This window comes from Salvelinus namaycush, chromosome 27, assembly GCF_016432855.1.
Source record: "Salvelinus namaycush isolate Seneca chromosome 27, SaNama_1.0, whole genome shotgun sequence".
Classification (NCBI taxonomy): domain Eukaryota; kingdom Metazoa; phylum Chordata; class Actinopteri; order Salmoniformes; family Salmonidae; genus Salvelinus; species Salvelinus namaycush.
In genome coordinates, this window is record NC_052333.1 from 39,037,486 (window position 1) to 39,042,907 (window position 5,422).

Sequence of the window (5,422 nt, forward strand, 5' to 3'; positions counted from 1 at the left end):
GAAGGAGACATATGGGGGTTCACTCCAGTGTGCTGCTATCTAGATCAGTGGTTCCCAAACTGTGGGGGGAGCCCCCCGCGAGAGGTCGGCACGAAAAAGGGACGTTTTTAATTAAGGAAGTCAGTACAATTTTCAACTTACTGTTGAAAGTTGTAATAGTAGAATGCACAAGGTTAAATTTCGAATTTTGGGTAGAGCATCATCAGTATTCCTCTTGTCATGTCAGTCACTGCATACCTTAGAGGGCTTTTTAAAACTTGTCATAAATGTCCAGATCAACTACCCCATGTCAGCGAATGTTTTTTAGCTAGGTTCTTTAGCCCGTAGATGTTGTTGTGATGTTCGAGTCACTCAAATATCACATGAATACACATTAGACATGGCAAAATGTATGGAATAAAATGTGTAGAATTTAAGGAAATAAGCTTCAAACCTGCAAAATGTTCACACCAACAAGAGGGGTGTGAACAGTTTGTGTCATGAACAATGTTTGTGCTCATAGAAATAGACATTGCATGTGTTCCCCAATGCGGGATATTCCCGAATGCTGGAAGGGGGACCTGAGTGAAAAAGACAGGTAGACAGACAGGCAGGCAGTCAAGTGTATCTCTCTCTATTCTCTAATCCCCCATCTCTTTCTTTCTCTCTTCTCTCTCTTTCCCTCCTTCTCTGTCCCTCTCTTTGCCTCCCTGTCCCCGTCTCTCTCTACCTCTTTTTTATCCCACCTTCTCTTCTCTCCACCTCCCCCCTCTTTCACCGCCTCCACCCTATCCCTCTGACTTTCTCCCTCCTCTCTCTCTCTCTCTCTCCCTCCCCCTCTCTCTTTCTACCTCCTCTCTCCCTCCTCTTTTTCTCTCCTCTCCCTCCTCTCTCCCCCTGCTCCCTTCACCCTCCCCTCTCCCTCTTCTCTCTCCATCCTCCACCCCTCCATTCTCTCTCCTTCATTCTTTCCCTCCCTCCCTCCCTCCCTCCCTCCCTCCCTCCCTCCCTCCCTCCCTCCCTCCCTCCCTCCCTCCCTCCCTCCCTCCCTCCCTCTCCCTCATCTCATCTCCCTCTCCCTCCTCCCTCCTCCCTCCCCCCTCCATTCTCTTCCCCTCCTTCTTTCCCTCCCTCCTCTCTCTCCCTCCTCCACCTCTCTCTCCTCTCTCCCACCTCCACAGACAGGATATTGACACATAGATAGTCTGTCTGTTGACTCTCTCTCTCTCTCCCCTCCCTCCCCTCTCTCCCCTTCCTCCTTTACCCTCTCCCTCTCTCTCCCCTCTCGCATTTCCTCACTTTCCCGCTTCTCTCTCTCTACCTCCTGTCCTCTCGGTTCTTTCTCCCTCCTTCTTTCCCTCCCTCCCCCTCCATTAACCTCTCTCTCTCTCTCTCTCTCTCTCTCTCTCTCCCTCCTCTCTCCCATCTCCACCTCTCTCCTCTCTCCCACCTACACAGCCAGGATATTGACGCATAGATATGCATACATAGCTTTCAAGGCAATACATTTAGTGATAAATCTGCAATGGGTAAATTCACACAGACAGATGGACAGAAAGCGCGAGAGAGAGGCAGACAGACAAACAGACAAACAGACAGACAGACAGACAGACAGACAGACAGACAGACAGACAGACAGACAGACAGACAGACAGACAGACAGACAGACAGACATATCCACACACAGATAGACAGCGAAACAGACAGACAGACAGACAACAGACAGACAGATACACTCACAGACAGACAGGCAGACAGATAGACATATCCACACACAGATAGACAGCGAAACAGACAGACAGACAACAGACAGACATAGGCAGGCAAGCAGACAGACAGATACACTCACAGACAGACAGGCAGACAGATAGACATATCCACACACAGATAGACAGCGAAACAGACAGACAGACAACAGACAGACATAGGCAGGCAAGCAGACAGACATATACACTCACAGACAGGCAGGCAGGCAGGCAAGCAGACAGACAGACAGTCACATTCGAGAAGATTTAACCTTTTTAACGCTTCGAAACCACCCATATGACCCCCAATTAAGTAATTTCCTGTAATCACAGGAAGCTGAAATTCAATGTACTAACTTTCAAGTTTAAATTCTTTATGTTAAGAAATGACTTCTACAGAGGGTTGAAAACATTGTTATTGTGTACCTGCAGGGAGAGAATGAAGGACCATTTTGAGGATGAATTAAGCCATTTCCTGTTGCCACTTGAAGCTGAACCTTAACACAGGGCAACCCTATAAGGTCCGGGCTTTGTGGATGGACTGTTACTGTAGCTAGCTCCATCGTAGTCCAAGGGGGCGTCATGGTTATGTAAGGGCTGTAAATATTGCTTTTGTTTGGTTGCGCTTTATTTAATCATACTCTGCTCTCCTGCACCTGACTTCGCCTTCATACACATCTTGACAGTTTGCGCCTGGCTTTCCGTAAATTTGGTTTGCTTAATATAAGGAATTTGAAATGATTTATTCTCTTACTTTTATTTTTGATACATAAGTGAATTTACATTTACATTTACTTTTGATACTTAAGTCAATTTCAAACGAAATAATTTAATAATTTTACTGGGTGACAATCCCCCCCTCTTCTCTCTATCTCCAGATAATGTCACCTCTCCTGGCTCTTACGGATACCTCCCCATGAGCCCCATTTCTTTCCATTTACTGTAACCAGCATCTTTACCACTGAGCACCAACTGACACCGGACTTGTAAAGTTGTTGAAATTTGGTCAGGCTAACCTGGCCTTGATTTCAACGTCCCCAGACGTCGTTTCTGTTACAGTTCGGACCGGCTTTAATTTCAACGTCCACAAATGTGGATTTGTGGTCCGGACCGGCCTTGATTTGGCCCAAACATAGACATTCATGATTGGTTCAGATTTGGTCCAGTTCGGACCAAATCTGTACCAAACATAGGCAAATATTTTTCAAATGTGTGGAGAGCACATTACAGTAGAGTACAGTATAGCACAGTAGAGTACAGTAAAATATAAAAAGTTATGTAGATTATAGTTCAGGACAGTACAGTACTGAACTCTACTGTAGAGTAGAGTTCAGTACAATACACAGTAGAGAACTGCAGTTGAGTACACTATAATTGACTGTATAATACTGTACTATACTAAACTCTACTGTACTGTACAATACTGAACTCTACTCTATTGTTCTGTGCTCTGCTGTTTTCTCTAACTCTAAACATACAAATATGTATATATATATGTTTTTTTACAGTTATAAGGAAGTTGAAATCTTATAGTTTGTGGTTTTATAATGTGATTATACTATATTTAGAAAGCATATACGTAATTTCAAGCCGTATTCATATTTTCCTATTTTTATCATACTGTAGTTGTACTGTGTACTTGAGCTTGTGTCCTCAAAAGTGACTACACCTCAGCAATTTATTTAAAAAAATACCAGAAAGGTGAGATTTGAGCTTTCTTGGACTATGCAGCATTACTAGTTATTGTTTATAGTCCTCTCATGATAAATAATAACATTAATAATGGATAATGTAGATTACATTTTAGATTAGATATACATTTATTTACATTTAAGGGGATTATTGTAGTCTTCTCCAAGTCGCACCAACCCGTGCCAGCACCTGTTAAATGACAGACAATTTTTTTTTTCTTCTAGACAATTAATTTTTGTTTTATGGCAGTAGGGGCAGCCAACCCTCCTCCTGAGAGCCACTGGGTGTTTCTGCTTTTGTGCTAGCCCTGATCTAGCAGACCTGATCCTACTAACCAACTGATTGTTAGGATCTGGTTGGAGTTGCAACCCCACACCACCTACATTAAAACGTTGAATATCTGACTATGAAAAGCAATCTCATATTAGAATTTTGAAGTGTTGCACCATCTGCAGCCATCAGGGTTATTATGTGACCCGGTTGGTCATCTATAAATGTTTAAGTGTCTTAAAAAACGATCTGGCCTTAATGGAGCTGATCGTGGACTTCAGGAGACAGCATTCACATCCATGGGACCGCAGTGGAAAAGGTGAAAAGCTTCAAGTGTACACATCACTGACAATCTGAAATGATCCACCCACACAGACAGTGTGGTGAAGAAGGCGCAACAGTGGCTCTTCAACCTCAGAAGGCTGAAGAATTTCAGCTTGGCCCCTAAGACCCTCACAAACTTTTACAGATGCACCATTGAGAGAATCCTGTCGTGCTGTATTCACGTCTGGTACAGCAACCGCCCGCAACTGCAGGGCTCTCCAGAGGGTCTGTCCAACACATCACCGGGGCAAACTACTTGCCCTTCAGGACACCTACAGCATCCGATGTCACAGGAAGGCCAAAAAGATCATGAAGGACATCAACCATCCGAGCCACTGCCTGTTCACCCCGCTATTATACAGAAGGCAAGGTCAGTACAGGTGCATCAAAGCTGGGACTGAGAGACTGAAAAACAGCTTCTATCCCAAGGCCATCAGACTGTTAAATAGCCATCACTAGCCAGCTTCCACCCGGTTATGCGAATGTCATGACGTTGGCCTGTTGGTGAGGTTTATGACCCCCATAAATACCTTTCCCCCTTTCCTCTCTCTACTCTACAGAGTGACTCTTGGAAAGCACTTTGTTAACATAGAGAGTCAGGGAACATCAAAAGGGTGGTAAACAGAACCATATTTCGGTAATCCAACCAGTTGAAAATATGCGTTGGTACTTAAAGAATATGATATCAGATCAGTTGTCATCTGAGACATTATTACTGATGATAGGATGACATAAACTGTATCTTGGAAAGTCTACACATTATAGTCACATGGAATTGTTGTGCAATTTAAATGTTTAAATATGAAACTATTTGTGAACAGATGAAATTTAATTTTAGCTTCTAAATGAGAGAATTGGTTTTCATAAGTGAACTAGGCTCAGCTCAGTGGCCCGCCAATGTGAACAGACATTGGTTGTGAACTATGAAACACGCCCTTCTCTCCCTACTACATAAGCCCTTTACAAAAATGTTACATTTGTGTTCCCGAGGACGTGAGGACGACGGTCCATACGTTAAAAGGGCTAATATCAAACTACAGAACTAAGCCAACTTCAGCGTGATCTTAAAGTATGGCAACTTGGTATGAACTTTGAACTCTTATTCACTAAAGAAGTGATACCTCCTAGCCGTTGAGTGAGCAGCAGCAGCTGTAAACGTGGGCTAGGAAAGGACGGACGAAGTATCTCTTTTACCAAACACACGACGGTACGACAACGTATCCGTTCTACCACAAGACATATTCTTCAAAGGACAAGGGAGATTTCTGTTGGGCAACATGGCCTTCCATCTACGACCAACATATTGAAGCACCACTCAGAGTAAATATTTCTTGCATTTTCCTTTTCCAAATGGGCGGTTATTTAGAATGCATAAGATTCTGTATTTACAATAGCATAGCTTTACAAGGTCC